Source organism: Columba livia, chromosome 3 (assembly GCF_036013475.1).
Source record: "Columba livia isolate bColLiv1 breed racing homer chromosome 3, bColLiv1.pat.W.v2, whole genome shotgun sequence".
In the NCBI taxonomy this organism is placed as follows: domain Eukaryota; kingdom Metazoa; phylum Chordata; class Aves; order Columbiformes; family Columbidae; genus Columba; species Columba livia.
The window spans coordinates 66164168-66181827 of NC_088604.1; the positions used below are offsets into that span (position 1 = coordinate 66164168).

Here is a 17660-nt window from a genome sequence, read left to right on the forward strand (position 1 = left end):
CTCACCTTTCCTCTGGACCATACTTCACTAAACTGGTTGTAAGAATCTCATCTTCCGCTGTATTACAAGTCAAGATACTTGACAGTTATTTTTTTTCCGCTATTCACAAGGTGACTATTTCGAAGAAAAATTATTTTTCAGAGATCCATACTAATTGCTGCCGAGTTGTTTTCTTCCATATGCTTTTTTTTTTTTTTTTCTTATTTTAAATATGGGCATTATCTTGTCCCATTTCGTCGTCTGGTACCTCTATTTCCTCCATGAGTTCACACATATGTAATGGCCCTGAGAGTCATTTGGACAATTTTTCAACTACTTAGAAAGTAATCAAGCCTGAGCAGCACAATAAAATGCATATTTATTTCAAATTCTCCCTGACATATTCTGTCTCAGTTGTAGTATGAGATTTTATGCCTATGACACTGATACTAAGTTGTACTGCCCCACTAAATTGTAACTGACCTGTTAAAGAAAAATGCCCTTAACACTTTGGTCTACCATTATCTGTAGTTAGTTTTCCATCCCTGCTATACAATTGACTGACGTATGGGGTTTTTTTGGTTTTGTTTGTTGTGGAGGGTTTTTTGTTTGGTTGGGTTTGTTTGTTTGTTTGTTTATTTTATGTTAACACACTCTACTTCTCATATTCTTTATTTTCTCTTGCAGGCCATGTTTCAGCTTTTCTGAGTTTCTGTCTATACAACCTACTCCTTTGTACAAGTCTTTTATAATCTTTTTCTGTAGCTGAGGTCATGGTTTGGCCATGGTCTCCATACTTTTCTCTGCACCAGGACAGTTTGTACCTGCTGTGTCATTTCCTTGAGGAAATGCCAGCTTTCCTCGTAGATTTTTTCATCTTAGTTTTCTCTTATGAGATCATACACACCAAATTTCTGATTTCAGTCTTTAAAAAAATTGTTTTATTTTTCTGTTCTCCTTTATTGCCTTTCTCTTAGTCAGGTACCTTTTCAGTCCATGTTGACCTTTACTAAAAATGCTTTCTGTCCTGACTTTTCCCTCAGCTGGTAGGCCTCAAAATCACAGGAACAGCCTTCCTAACTGCATTCTCCATTTTTCTACCAAACAGCTGTTGTGAGCGTATCTCAACAATTGGGCAGACATTCTAGGTCTACTGTTTGCCTTTTTTATATGTTTCTTAATGCCCAGTCCTGTGCTTTAAATGATTCCATCAGATATTCAGGAAAAAAAAAAATCATCCAAATGATGCTTGTAAGCAAGTGGTCTGTGTATACCTTCATCCGAATACTGTTCTTTCCCCATTTTTCACCATCCAGCAGGTTTAGCTCTTAGCTTTCATCTCTCATGAAGTGTTTCCCTCTTTAATATGTGGGAGAATCCCATATCTCTTATTCATTCCTTAGCCGGCCCTTCTTGGACAATCTATTGATATTCCAAAAACTGTTACATATCCCAAGAAGTCTGTGTTGTGCCAGTTAAATCGGAGTTGTCCTCCTCTTGTTTATTCCCCATACTCCTTGCAATGCTGCACAGACAGCTGAGATGTTTGGCAAATAAATCAGTGCTCCTGAGTGACATATTGTCCCAATCCAATCCACCAGATGCCATTATTACATAAGATATTTGTACATAGCATGAGGGAATTGCAGCATTGCAGGCATGAAGATAACTTCATAAGTGACTAAACACTGCTGCTACTATTATATTCCGGTTTTGCTTTTAGTGTTAGACTTTTTATGTACAGAAGTTTTAACAGATGGACTTGTCTTCGTGACAAGGTGATGAGTCCACCTGAAGTGACACGGTGATTTACTGGAATCAAGAGTCTTGGGGTTTTCTCCATCCCTTTCCCTTGATATCACTAAAGAGCCTTCCTCTTATCACTGAACTGCACACAGATGTCTTGTCTCTCTTCCTGACATACTCTTAATATTCAAGCTATTTTTTCTGGTTCAGTTCAGAATTTGATTCCTCTTCAGTAACATACTTTGTCTCGTATTCATGTTATGTTTATTTCAGTAGGAGTTGAACATGTGCTTAGAGTTAATCAGGTAACCAGGTATCTTCCTGAATAAAGAGGCATTGCAGCCTTGTTTCAATAGTGTACTATTCTGAGGCCTCTCTGGAAATGTTTTAAATTATTTGTTTCCAAAAATTTCCATGTCAGAACTTCCTATGAGATAAACAGCCTGTTTCATAGCCTGAACACAGTGGCCTGCTTTAGTATAGCTCTCCCAAATTTCTGCCTAAGTATTTGCTTGCTAGGCCACAGTGTGTTCATCCACAGTGACCAGAATCTCATAGAAAGAAAAAATATTTTCATCCTTCCTTACTAAGGATAATTAGCTCAAGGAGAAATACAAATATAAGAGTTTATATAATTTATATTCCTTTTTTCTCTATGTTCCTGACTAGGTTCACTTGGAAAATGTATTTTTCTAGCAGTTCTGATATATTTTGATATACACTGACAGGTGAAGAAAAGAAGAGATAAGGAACAGTGACAACCCTTTGTAAGAACTCCTCTCAGTCTTGGTCTCCCTAAGGCTGCAAAATATTTCAGTGCAGAGTTTTCCAAATTTATTACACCATCCACTCCTATACACACATACGAACACACACAGAGAAAGGATCATGTTTGTTAATGTCATGATATCCTCCCTTTGCCAGTGCCTGTTTCAGTACCAGCACAGATTTTAATCAAGATCCTTCCTTTTCCTTTCTCTGCATTATGCATCTCCCATGATGTTCATGACTGCTTCCTATCAAATCCCTGCTTCACCTCTCCTTAATTTATCTTCCCCCAGATCAGCCCATTCTTATAATCTCTTTCTGTTCTATTAGCCTAGTTTCCCCTGAGTTGTGTTTCTGTTATAAAGAATAAAAATGTAGTCATAGGAAGGATGTGATCATTTAATTTATGGGACCAATTTAATTAAGAATTTTAAAATGTATAAAAAAATAACTCGGACCCATCTTATTGGAATGCAGAAATTATGAGTTTAAATCATGATTTCCAATGTTTAAAAGAGCTTTCAAATTGGGTACTTAAAAAATTGAGACAAATACCCTGGTTGTATTTTAAACTCCTGGTGCATTCGCAAATTTTCATTATTTCCAGAAAGCTTCTCTTCCCCCTCATAGAGCTGTCAAAGTCATGTAATCTATTTTGATCCCAAAGTGCATGTAAGATGGTACACAACCTTGATCTGTTTCCCTAGGAGCTCTATAAGTGTGTTATTTATGTCTGTACAAACTACTTTCAGCATTGCTTTTACAGCCTGATTAAAATTTGCAATTACTTCTCTTAAAGCTTTTTATCATCTTGTGATAAACTGGACACTGCAAGTCCACTTTTCATCAGTATTTAGTTCAGGTATCAAAATGTTCCACTTAATCAAAGTGATAGTTTATCTTTCTGAGTAATGTTACTGCCACATCCTCAGTTTACTTCAATTGATGAAAAAATGGTTTGAATCTGACATGTTTGGGTGAACTCAGAAATAAATTTACGGCTATATATATGTTAAATTTAGCCATGAGAAAGGGAAATGTTGTTTGGCTGGAAGGTTAAAGGCACACATTTAAGAGTGAGACAACATCATAAGTGTTAAAGTTTATGTTCCACTTGATAGCAAAAATTAAAAATACAAGCCCTTACTTTTAGTTGTGAACTCACAGCTTTTTGATATATTGTGTAGATCAAGAGAAGCAAGAAATAGCTAAAAAAAAAATAATTTAAAAGACTGAAATGGCTAATATGTCATACAAACCCATATGAGAGTTCATCTTCCTCTTTGTTTCTTAAGTTCTCCATATTATATATGTATTAATAAAATAGAATATTTGTTAAAAAGTTTGAGGTTTCTACTACTCTTTTTCTTCAGTCACAAGGCAGCCTTAACATTACCTTTTACTGCTATTTGCCTGAGCTACTTTTTAACATTTGCAGTGCTTATGACTCCACATTACCCACAGCTAATTTACTCAAATGCTCTATCACTGGCACCATTAGAAAGGTTTCTTTTGTGTTTATTTCTGCCACTTTTTTCTACAATCACACTGCACAGTGAAAACAGATCATTTGCTTCCTATTTACAGCAGCTTTTTACTCTTTTTTGTATTTATTATTCAGTCAGGGAATCTCCTTCTCCTGTTTAGGTTCACCTGCTCTTTGGTTCAGTCAGCCTTTCCCCACAGGTCATGTTTTTTAAGCTTCTGATCATTCTCATTGCTCTCTTTGGGACAGTCTCCAATTGGTGAATGCTCTTAAGATGCAGAACACAGTTCTCAAGCTGAGACCTTACAGATACTGAACCAAGTGAAAGGGTATCGCTTCACGTAATTGTAAATTACACCTCTGTGTGCACTCAGAAAGGATATTTGCCTTTCTTGCTATGTCATTATTGATGTGTTTAACTTGTGGTCCAAAATTACCAGGATCTTTTGACTTTGAAAAGCTTGATTCCTTACTTTTTTCTCATATTTTACTTGTGTCACTGACTATACCTGCAAAGATACTTTACTTTCACCTATCAAATAGCACAGTGTTTAGAGTTTGTTTGTTTGTTTCACCTTCTCATGAGCAAATTATCCTCTAATATACCTGTTGTGATTTCCAGGATCACCTAATCTGTTAAATCAATAAGCATATGATTTATTCTATTCTTCAGTATCTTAATGAAAATCTTGATACTGGAGCAAACAGACCCCTTGTACACACTCACTTAATCTGTCCTTCCATTTTTCTGAAGAATTACGTATGACACATTTTTTAACATGATTCTGAAACCTGTTTTGCATCCTTCCTATAGTTATGAGAGCCAGTGGATGTTATCCTAGCTTGATATCGGAATAATAAATATTGTGTCAAAGGTATTAAAGAAAAAATATATTACATTCCTGTTACTCCTTACACAAAGGCAGTTTTCTAGTTGGGGAAAAAAAAAATGTCTGAAGTGATTTCTTTTTGACACCTGTCTTGATTTTTAGTTCTCCAGTTTTATTCTCATCACAATCATTATGTTTCATTATTTGTGTCTTTCTATTAGTTGAAGGAAATTGACTGACCTGTAATTCTTTAGCTCCTCTTACCCTATCCTTTGAAAGATGGGCATTGCAAAGCCCCTTTTGTTAACTGTTTGTTACTTCACCTTTCTTCCATTCTTTCTCGAGGGTAACTTTGAACAGGCATGAGATTTATTCACTCCTCCTTTAATTTTCCTAATATTGCACCTGGCCAGTCTGGAACATTTTGTTTCCATGTGAACTCTCCAATGTATGTTTATTTACCCTAAGCCAAGAATGCTTTTTAAGAAACTGTCTAAAAATGATTTTAAAGACTCCAGTTTGCATGGCACTATTTTTTGATAGATTTTTTTCTATGTTGAATAACCTTTTCCTTAGTTTATCTATTTCTTGATGTCCTAGATATCACCTGTGAGATGTGCTTCCATTTGTACCTTGGCCTATTTGACTTGTCTCTGTATGGATGCAGTGTTCATCTATAGGTTTTATGTAACCTACTCTGGTTTCCACTTTCTGTATGCTTCCTTGGGGTTGAAATAATGGAATAAGACATCCAGAGCTGATTCTGACTACACATCCCAATTCTTCCTTGTAGTAGGATAGGTTATATTTCACTCCTGGTTTGTTCCTTTGAAGAACTGCCAGCTTTCCTTAATCCTTTTTTTATTAGACTTGCCTAAAAACTCAATGAGTTTATTGACATCGATTTTGCAATAAATGTTCTGTTTCCTTTATTTGTGAGAACTAGGAGCTCTTCCGTTTTTGGGTCACTCCTCCTAAAATCACTTTAATTTTAATACTGTAATACATGGAGAGGTCTCAGTCTGGAAGAGTCTCTTAACTATTCGCTTTCTCCAACTCTGTATTAAAGGGCATCCTAGGACCTTGAGGGACAGGCTGTGTCTGGCTCTGCCTACTCCACAAGTACAGTTAAAAGTTCTCTCTAATTGGTATGTCCTCTTTGCAGGGCAGTTTTCTGGTTGCTCACAAAAATTCCTATTTATATAATCTTGTAGCCATGGCACCACTTATGCCTTTCTCATGCATTGTCTTATAATTCATGCACTCTGTAATTGAACAGAGACCTTTTTTCACTATATATTTCCTGCTTTATTGACCTCTTCATCTCATGCAGAAATTTCATGATCTTTTGTGTTACAATGTGTGAATAATCTCATCAAGTTTCTGCTATGCCAATCATAATTTTCAGAATCTGTTATTCTTTCTAATCACTCTTATTGATCTTCTATTTATTTTCAAATGTCTACAAATTTGTAGGATCTTTGGAAGATTGACACACTATCCTATTGATTCTTCTATGAAACTTTTACAAATAATCTAAAATCTCACTCTTAATTTTAATAACCTCTGCTAGATCAACAGCAACAATGATAATATCTCTGTGAAATATGGCATGTTGTTAATGACTTCAGGCTTGTTAGCCTGGCCAATATAGTGAAATCACTGTGATGCTCTGATATGAAGTTCAGAGCATAACATTGTGATGCACTTTTCTGGAAGTGAACTTGACTTATGGTAAACTTAGTTTACCATATTCTTGTGGGTCAGGCATGGACTTGAACCATTTTAATTGTATAATCAGCCTGGAATTTCAAAAAGTCAGTGGGCAGGATAATAAGCACCAAACATCTTAACTTCTTAGTCCTTTAAGTGAAACAAAGGCTAGAATTTATTTCCTGGGGAGTAAACACAGAAGAAGCATCTTTAAAAAAGAATTGAACTCAAAATATCTAAACTCTCTGTGAATCAAAACTAATTAGATCTACAACTGTCAGTTTGGCTAAGAACAGTGTCAGTTGTTTCCAGGAGCTTCTATATTTTTTTTTTCTTTCTCTCCAAGCCTAACATTGCTAATGTTGTACTTATTGCTTCTTAATTTTACTCTCATCTTCGTGACACTGACTGATCATCCAAACACTATCTGCTACTGTGCCAGAGCCTCCTGGGTAATAAAAGTGCCAATGCTTGATAAGTGTCTGCCAGATAAAGTGCATGTTGGTTCAGAAGAAGCTGTGCCAACTGTAATGCAAAAAGCAATGAATAAAGACAGGAAAAGACTATAAAAATTACTTTAACTTTTGGTTATTGAAACTGTGCATGTTCAAGTAAATCAAATGTTGCAAGTGTCAGTGCAGCCTAATTTTATTTCTCATCAAATGAAACAGCAACTGAAAGTATGATATTTTTCTATATGTCTAGCTCTCTGTTGGGATATATAGTGATTAAGTCTTTGCTATGTTTGGCTATTTTTTTATAAAAGATGAGTTGGTAATATAAGCCCATTTATGAGTGAAAGAAAATATACATAATTTAAAAACTTAACACAAAGCCCATAAAGAAAGAGAGATCTAGAGATGGAAGTGCAATGTCTGTGTGTTCTGGATCAGAATGTGGTGGTTAATCAGAAAGAACTGTGGTGCAGTAAGATTATAGTAATTTTACTCAAACAAAAATACGCTTTGGAGGGAGAAGGAATATGAAAAGGGCCAGGGAATTGGATTCTGTATGTGATCAGAAGATACCTTCATCCACAGAAGCGTATGAATCCTTTTCTGACAATTTTGCATATCCTTAGTGAGGAATAAGAAGTTTAGGAATACTGCATAATTCAATGTATTTGGCTTTGTTAAAGAAGATCCATGAACTCAAGGCACATGGATGATTCTGCTCATGAAGTTTACTTAGTTCAGGTCATGCATACGGGGAATGTACAAAATGTCTCCTGTTTTGACAGACTTGTTCAGGATGGGAAAACAGTCATCCTAGAGTCCTTGAATATTTAAATTACCAGGTAGTTCAGTAAGTGAAATAGTGACATGTACTCCAGGTTGTTCTGATCAGCAGAACTGTGCTCAAAGGGATTGTAGCAGCAATACTTTGAGAACAGATAGCAAAGTGAAGAACGACAGCCATGAAAGAGAAAGTCACTTTTGAAAGGTTTACTTTTGATTTTTACATTACTCTTCAAACATATCAGGGCAGAATAGTCAGGACTAATGAATCTCCTTTTAATAGCTCTTCTGCTGTTTTATCAGCGAAGAAGAGGAGCAGAGGGAAGTTTCTACTATAAGCACTGTTGTAATTCATTCACAGAAAGGCAAAACTAATTCAAGAACAGAAAGGTTTGTTATGGGAAGGCTGTGTGGCCTTTGAATGATGACTTCTGTGGAGTCCATCTATGTCCTAGCAAGAGGAAAATATCTACATCTGTTTTGAAAATGCATTTTAATATTTCCCCATTTGAGTTTTTAAATCAGATTTTAAAATTAAATCTCATTTGCGTTTTTAAATCAGGTGAAGCTGGTGCACTGGGCTGGATCAGATCCACTTCTACCTTTTTAAAAGCATGGAAAAATTCCAGAGGCAGCATCTGCTTAACCTTTCCTACCTCTCTTGTGGAAAAGGATGTGTTTTTTTATATCACCCAATGTGCTGGGTATTACATGTGTTATTTAGGTCTCCTAATTCTACTTTTCTACAAATCAGCCACTCTGATATGTATATTAGTAGGTAGCTGGGGTAATTTTTTATGTTGGACAGACCAGTAAAATGCAGTGAAGCATGCAACAATAACCACAAATGTCCATCACTGGATGTTTTATTACTGTGTTGAAGCATTTGATTTGTTTGCCTGCAAGGACAGAATCTCCTTAAGGCTTAGCAGAGTCTTGATTTGAATGCCTCTGGGGTCAAGTGTATGTGTCATGACAAACTTCAGCAGCCCTGTGAAGTCATGTAGTTTCTATCAGTCGGTTTGTGAGTACGCAGCTCGCTCCACTACCACTTTTCCCTTATAGTCTCTGCATATATATTATAAAATGTTCTCTTTCCATTTGTCTCCCCTGGTAACGACTTCTTATCTCATCAAAATTGTAGCATATTGAACTTCATATCTTCCTTCTCTTATACTGAGTTCCCTAGGAACAAACCCTGTCGAAAGTGCAGGATGAAAGGGGTTATCATATTTCTCTGTAACCTGCCTGTTTCCCTTGTAGATTTTGCTATAACCATTATGGAAACTTTCAGAAGTCATATACCAGTAATACCACTGAAACCTACTGTCCTCACAATGTGTATGTTTTATACCAGCTATGCTAACTTAAGGATGACAAAAGGGTCCCTCTGGGAACATCTACGCTTCGTGAGGCCTCCTTGGTGTCCATGTTCATGCTCATGACATACCCTTGTTCTTTTATTATTGTGCAAAAACATCATTAAAGCCTTTTGAATTAAGGTACAAAGTGAAGCCAACATCAGCCTATCTTCTGTTCTAGCCGTCTCATTATAGACAGTTTTCACAGTGTCAGGAAGGTACCAATAGGAGCCACTAAAATCAATATTAAATCTAATTATAAATATATTTTTAAATGGTCTTGAAGATCAAAAGAAGTGAAGAGAAGGAATAAGTTTCTTAGAACACTGCCTGATAAAATGGCAAGTGAAGTGCAATGACAAAAAATGCAAACGACTGTGGAACACATTCTATAGTGGTCTATATATCTATCTACGACACACATTACATCCACTTCATGTGATCCCAAGTTTGCTTTCACTGTGATCGCTATTCTGTGCTGGTATTGTGGCTATGAGGAACAATATCAAATTGTTCTGAATTTTTAAATCAATAATAATTTTTCAACTAACCCTCAGCCCAATCCTTTCAGAGACTGTTTATATTTAGCTATTAAAGACACAAAATAAAAATTATTATATTTTTGTCCTGTAGGAAGAACAAAATTATTTACTCTGACAAATAAGAATGGTCTTGTTTTTTTTGACCTTACAGACAGAATAAAACTGATGGTATCTAATCTATTTCTAACCAGAACTGACATAATGTAATGCATCTCTTTATATTGATTCTTTCTGTAAAGCTTTTAGGACTCTGAATGTTACATTCTTTCTCTCATTCTGTGGTATTAGAACAGACTGAAATATTTTATTTAGATGGAAATTAGATGGTTTTGTCCTCTCTGATGAATTCTTTTGAATGCAAAGCTACTAAAGTCACTGACTTCGAAAACTGTCTCAACTCAGGCCAGCTAAAATAAAGTTGTTTATTTGCATTTAGCAGAACCTGCAGAGATTGGAGTAGAAGCTCAGCTAATTTGGTACGGCTCTGATGTCTACTTTGGGCCACACTTTTTGAAGGAAACTACTGAATATGCTTCTCAAATTAGAAGAGTTCTATGTTATGTAAGAAACCACCTAATCATGTGTTTTTAAACTAATTTCAATGGCTACACCCTTTGCTCTGAATAAGATCCAGCTGCTCTAGTGACAAAGATGCGATCTGCTCTCTGCAGTGTCTAGAGGTATCAGATGGGAAACTGAGTATCAGAAATTTGATGGTGCAGCCCTGACATATTTTCCCAGTGACATCTATACCTGCTGCTCTTGAGGTACAATTGTTTAATGCCGTTATTTTATAATACATGATAGAGTTTACTCTGCTGACAAGTAAATTTTTTGGAATAATTTGTACTTTGGATGAAATCTCTCCTTCTGTTTGCATCAGAGCACATATGACAGGGTCTGATAAACTAGCACTTGGCAATTTGCTACTGGATGTCATGAAGTTATATTTTGCTGATTAATCCTCCTATCTGTTAGAATGGAATAATTCACGTGCATTAATAATGCAAAAATATTTTTATGATTTCTTTTAGGGCACCTCAATAATTTGTACCTACTGGTACCATTTTCCCCTAAAACTCTACCAAAGTTTGGCATTGGTCTTTCCCAGTCTCTCATTTTTAATCAGTCAGTTGCGCTTTCTTTGTCCTATGTGAACCTTCTTGCTTAATCTTCTAAATGTACCATATGTTGTGCTGTTTCTTTAAAACTGCAGCAACACTCAGAGAGGAATCATGAGAGAAAAAGAGAAGAAAGCTCTAGAGATAAGGGGAGAGTGGTAAGTAGTGGCTTTGCAGAATATTTTCCTTACTCATAGCAGTATCTTGTTCGTGAAAAAAAAATAATATTTTTCTGAGATTTTGTATTTACATTTTTACTTGTGTCTGTTGATAATATGTACTGGTTAAGCACCTCTTAAGAAGTAAGAAATAGCTATTGGGAAGTGAACTTGGTAAGCTGGTATATAGATTTGTGGTGCCAGAGCATCAGTGTTACAGATTTGTGGTACCTATGGTGCCTTGCCAGATGGGGTGAAACACCATAATATCAGTTTTATTTAATCCTGGGAAGTCAGAAAATTATCAATGTTAAAAAAAGTCAAAGAGAGGACTGAATGAAATTTTAATTTAAGATGACCACAGATCTAGAATATCAAAGGAATTGTTGCCATCCAATTAGTTGCTAGGAAACAAAAACCTCACTGCAAATCTCTGTGGCAAATCAGTGTCAGACCATGGTCAGCAATACCTCTGACTATCTCAGATGCAATGATTAATGTACAACTGAGGAGGTGACATTTTATATCAAAAGATAAGAGCAATTTTAGTATATCAGCGCCTTTTCAGCTGAAATGATGGTGATGGATTCTATTCTCCAGGAATACTTCCAGCTATCACAGGGGAATGCTTTGCTCTTTCAGGAGAAGCGGCGAAGTAAATCTAAATAAAGTATCTAGTTGAAAAAGACAAAAATTAGTTAGCTGTATTTCAGGTGGGACAATCATAGCATCTTTAAAGAAAAAAAGATTATCATCTTGCAATGCTGATTACTTGTGGAATGAACTACATAGCCAGAAATTATAATGATCTTCATTGACATGCCATACACTATTTACAAATCTGAAGTATAAAGATCTGAGGGTGTATCAGTATGTAAAATAGCATGTCTATGTATATGCAATGTAGAATGTAGAAAAGTAGAAATTAAAAAGTAAAAAAAAGGTTGCTATAACTGCATAGAAAGTAAGTTGTGGTTGTGTCCATGGTAGGCTCCTATGAGAAGGTGACCTTTATAAGAAAATGACCTGCCCAGAGCAAATATAGATGATGTTACGTTTAAAGAAAAACACACCAAAAATGCATAACAGCAGTTAATGATCATGCTAATCAGGAGACTATTATTACTGCTGCCCTAGAAGGTGCAGCATAACATCAAAGAGATAGAATGAAGGATACTGGTGAGATCCACAATGAACATTGTGTAAGATTTGCCATGTAGATGAATTTTCAGATATTTTAAGCAGACTCTATATTTGTCCTAAAGGTGATTAATGTATAGAAGTGTGCTTTTCTAATTCCAGAACCCACTGCCAGCAGGCATTTCTGTGGCATTAGTCAGAGACTGTGCTGTAATAAGATCTACATTAAGGGAACTGAGAAAGAGGTCTTTGCAATATGATTTAAGTTAGATGATGAAATATGGTCATTTCTTGGCATCATATAGCTAAACTAGGCAGAACTGAAGCTTCTAAGGTAGAAAAGATTATGAGTTTGCTAGAGAAGGAACATGAGCTTGATAATGAGCCAATCTTCCTGTATACACTTCCATCAATTACCAGTCTTGTGTGTGTTGTATAAACCCATGTCTGCTACCAACTACATTTCAATATCTGTGTTAGGAGATTGTACTGTCTATTCTATATAGACTGAAGGATTTAAGAAGAATTATTTCCTTAAATTGCTTGTGTGCAGGAGTTCTGGTGAAATACAGGAAGGGAGAAAATGTGTTGAAAAATGTACTGAGATACAGTAAATGTTTTCACAACAGGAAATCTTACAGATAAAATCAAGTAGGAAATTCTGACTTGCACTACGCCATAAGGACCACTTGTTCCCTAAAGTCTGGTTGTAAGGTCATATCTTAACAAGTCGACTTAGTGGAGACAGGGAAGCAATACAGTGACATATCCCTAGGGCTGTTTTAGCACTGAGTACTATCATCTTGGCCACATCTTCTGCAATTAGATTTGGATGGTAGAGTAAGTCTCAAAGTTCACCACATACATGAGTACCCTGAGCTGAAAGACAATCTGTGGTTTCGTATGGACTGCAGAGACCAGAGAAGGCCTTGGGATACATATGATATTGAGATAGCTGGAGGGACACCACTGGTATGATTTCAAGAGTCAAGACATGAGGTCTGACTGAATCATCCATGCAATTCATACTTTCTTTGGGGTGGTTACAACATTAAATGAATACTGGGTATGTACTGCTCCTTCTGATTCCCTCTGATGATCACATCATGTCCTGCCTTGAAATCCCTAAATCATAGTCATCATGGCTGTACATGCACATTCTAAGATTATGCAGAGGGGGACAGTGCACTGTTCTAGGCCATACATGTTGAAAGCATGTAACTTTTCCAGCTTACATGATCACACATGATCCTGCGGGTGGGAGATCCTGCAGACCCCATGGCTCCTGAGACCATTGTAATGTTCATGGATGGCTCTCAGACAGGCTTTGTAGCTCTAGGCAGATGGCAACCTCCACCATAATTGAATGACAGCTATGGTTTAAAATAACTAGTTTTCAGTTTCCTTTCTCAGATGAGCTGATATAAAAATTCCTAAAGGCCCTGCTTCAAATTATATCCATCGTCTTGAAGATACAGTACCTGTGAACATAGGGAGAAAGAGAAATACTCCCTTCATCTTTTAAAACATGTAATTGTAGAATTAACACTGATGTAAGGAAAGAGACCCTTATAAGCCACACTACGGGCACATGTTAAGCAAAGTATATATGAGTCAGGTGTCTGAACCCATCTTACTTAAATCACCATGAAGAATGTGCTGTGATATGCTTTCTTGCCATGGTGCTAGCTCACTTCAATGTTTTCAGTTTTACTTTGATGCGGGTCAGATATCGGTTCAGGGTCACTGAGATGATGTATGCTTTTTGGCAGGGAGGTGCCAGTGAGGCATGGTCCGTGCAGTGGTAGGCAATGTGCCTGACTGCTATTAGTTGCCTTGTGTTGCTTCTGCAGCAAGGCATCTCAATTTGCTGCTTACCATTCCAGGCACTACATCTTCATACTGTAGTTTGGTGACACTTAATGAGAGGTTACAGAACGCTTAGCACAAACTGAAATTTAATAAGGAAATGAGTAAGCTAACAGATATAGGAGAAAGCCTATGATGCAGCAGGAGAGACTTTGACCTCCTCTCTGGTTGCTGAGCACAGATATGACTAGCTGTATAAAATATTTCTCCAAGAATACTTCAAAAAGTCTGCTCACAGCATTACATGGCTCGATGCATTTCTCTTCAGCACGTGAATGATCAGTAATGCTCAGAACATAGAATCATCCCATTTCCCACCAGTCTTGTATTTTCTACCTTCCTGTCTGCTTCAGTGTGATGTTTGGCTCATCCTGCAGCAGTGTAAGACATTTGTTGCCTGCAGTATCTTCCATTTCAGAACTGGAATATTCACTATCCATTTCTTTTTTTCCCGCTCCATTTCTGAATTAAGTTGAACCTTATCCTCATTCTTCCTGCTAGAATAATGCTTTTTCATAACAACCTCATGACTGAGTAGCAGTGTCACTGGAGACAGCTGCCTTTTCCATCTATGGTCTCCCATTCTTTTCTGGAACACTGTTATGGTAAAAGGTTTTATCTTGTATCATACTTCATACTTTTTCTGATTTTTTTTTTTTTCCATAGCATTTTCACCTATACACACTGCTACAGATTTTTTCTTGGTGACTACATACTCAGAATTTATCATCTGTGTTTTTTATTGAACAACATTTCAGTTGCTGAGTTCCACATTATGGGTACAGATGAGTTATTAGTGTCAAACAAGGGCATGACTGAAACACTTTCTGAAAACTTTCTTTAAAGTATTCTTTAATCAGATGGGCATTTTATAGAAGGCTCTAAACATCCTGAACTCAAAATAATTATGATCTATGAAATCCCAACGGTACACTTCCAGATGAATTCTGTCCACCATGACACTCATATGGGAATGTGCTTCACAGAACTTAATGAATAAAATATGTCTGCTTATAAATCAAGTAGTTTTATGCCCTTTGGTGCCTATGTAGCAGTTCAAGGTATATTTTGTCAAGTACGAAATGAAAGCTGTTAGTGTATCTAGACTAAATTTCAGAAAATATTCTACCAATGTTATACTGTGGTTGATTCCCCCTCTCCTCCAAGTAGCTTTGTGTCAATTCACAACGTGGTTTACAACCCTGATTTTTACAGTCATTCTAAGTTAACATCTCCATAGTACAAAATCCTTCATTTCTTCATTCCTGCTATATTTTTGTAAACTTATTATATAGAATTGAAAATATTGTTAGAGTAACTGCAGCAACTAGAGCAAAGCAGTGATTAATTTCTCAGTCAGGTCCACAAACATGACCAAAATCCATCTGTCAATTAGGTTCATGCAAGAAGTGTGTTGGGTTTTAGAAGTGCCCAGCCACCATGTCTAAATGAGGGAATACTCGGTTCTATTATGAAGAATACTAGGTAAAGATACGATTTTATTAAAAGTTTGTGAAAGTGAACTTGTTTAACATTCCAGCAGTAGAGAGACGTCTGAGTGTTTCTCTTCTCAGCTGATACTAAAAGTGCAAGGGAAGATAAATGTTGCAGTGGTAAATCTCCTTCCTAACAGAGGATATTTTGTGGCTTGAAACATCATAATGCTTGGAATGTTTTGCTAAACTGTGCTTATTTAGCCAGGATCCAACCCAAAATACCAGCTGTGCAAACTGATTAACACATCCTTTTGTTTATGGTGACTCATTACACAGGGGAAATGTAGGAACAATTACTCTTGTTGAAGAAAGTGCCATTCTGTTCAGTTTAATTATGTGAGATTTGTTGTAGACTGATTATTGTTACAAACACGGACACAAGGACAGCAGGAATCTAAAAGCATGAAAGAAATACATGGACATCCATATAACTTCTACAAATGGCTTTGCTGAATGGCAAGAACATTTCCATAGTCTTGCATATATATTGTCTATTCTACCTAAATGACAATGTAACTTCTGCTAGCAGTCTTCTAGAGCCATTTGGTTGTAATATACAACACTCACTTTTGTGGTAAACTTGCACTGAAAAATAGCTGAAATTTTGGATTGTGAAGGTAATCACAAGTGATACAGCAATTTCTTTTTAAGAGCAGGCAAGCTATGCTTACAGTGCCAGTCAACCTAATTACAAGAATTAACTGCAGGTTTTGCTATGCCAGAGTAGAACAATTAGGCCTCCTGTCGTGCTTTTGCCAATGGATAATACATTGGTTGGAGACAAAAATTCCCCTATTCTACCTTATCAGTTCAGGAACGGTATAAAAACACCATGAAAAACATGTGAGGAAGGCTTATCCCTTCCTGAACAAAATTCAGAATGAATGTCTACTTCTGAAATTTTTCAGCTGAGATTTTCACCAGATCACCCAAGGTTACTTGTTGTCTGGGTTACCTTTTGGCTCCTGGTTAGCTAAATGAGAATTCAATAGGCCCTTCTAATGGCATGTTGCTAAGTGTTAGGAGGGATCAGCCTTCATTCTTTACTGCCTAGCACTCTTTATCATCATTAACATCTGTGTAAAAGCTTTGATAAGCACTCTCCTCAAGATATCAGTTGTTTGTCCCCTATTTTTACATACATTATGCTATATGAAGTGACATTAGGTTGATGAAGAATTACGTCCTTTAGTTCTAATGTACAGGTAGTTTAATGGTAAGGAATGGGTAATTTTTTACCACAGAAAATTTCTTTGTACATAAGTAAGCATTCAGATTATATCTCTATCAGCTTGAAATAACAAATTAAGAGAAATTGAGCAGTATTTTTATGTTATTTTTCTGACTTTTTAAAAAGCTGGGCATCAGGACATTAATGTTCATTACCAGATTCATCCCAAGAATGAATAAAGGATGACTTTGGGCTTCCAACCATTCAAAGTTTTGAGTTACTTTGAGGAGTCTCTATTAGTAAGAGGCTGATATGTGGATGACTAATCAGGCTGCACATAAGAAAGAACTGAGCTCTTCAACATGTCTTTTCCTCCATACCTCAAACTGAGTAGCAAACTGGGGAAAAGATCAAATATAATATTTCAGTATATGGAGATAAAGCAAAAAATCTGAGCAATGCTTTGTAATAAAAATTCTTTCTATGTGCTTTAGATCCAACCACAAATTCTGCTCACTGCATTCTTTTTCCTCTATGTGTCATCCTATTGGTACACTTCGTAAAAGCTTGTTTTTAATTAGAATATATAAGACTTTAACCCTACAAAGACAGTGTGTTCCCTTAATTATATCTGATCCTACACCACTACAGTTAAAGCAGAACTGTTGCGGAACTGGACAGATCTAAGTCTTTGAGCCTAAGGAAATCTTTGTATTTGATACTGACACTTACACACTTTACATCATATTGGTGGGATAATCCAATTAAAGCTTTCTGTCTGACACATCCTTAAATTCCACTGTAAGCAGAAGTACTCATTTAGCTAACCAGGTAAGTACCCAATTTGGCTCCAAATTCATGAAATGTTTGCTGTGATACTTGAGCCAACCCATTTAGTAAAAGGGCTTACATAACTCTAACAGGCTTTTAGCCATTCAGGCTGTCTGTCCTTTCATTTAGGGTCAACTAAATCCCATTAAATTGCTAATCGGGCAGTCTGAACAGCTGTGAAAAAATCCCTGTGCTGCTGCAAAAGAAACTA

General features: G+C 36.4%; 1 long non-coding RNA gene across 4 annotated transcripts in view; it reads left to right on the forward strand.

Annotated features, from left to right (window-relative positions):
- The window catches only part of LOC110362803 (uncharacterized), a 140800-nt gene that overhangs the window by 107596 nt on the left and 15544 nt on the right, over positions 1 to 17660 (forward strand). Inside the window, exons 1-2 of one of the 4 annotated variants that reach the window (XR_002420453.2) lie at positions 5845 to 10430; positions 10880 to 10942. This is a non-coding gene — a long non-coding RNA (uncharacterized LOC110362803). The other 3 variants (XR_010471427.1, XR_002420454.2, XR_002420452.2) reach the window with 3 other exon arrangements.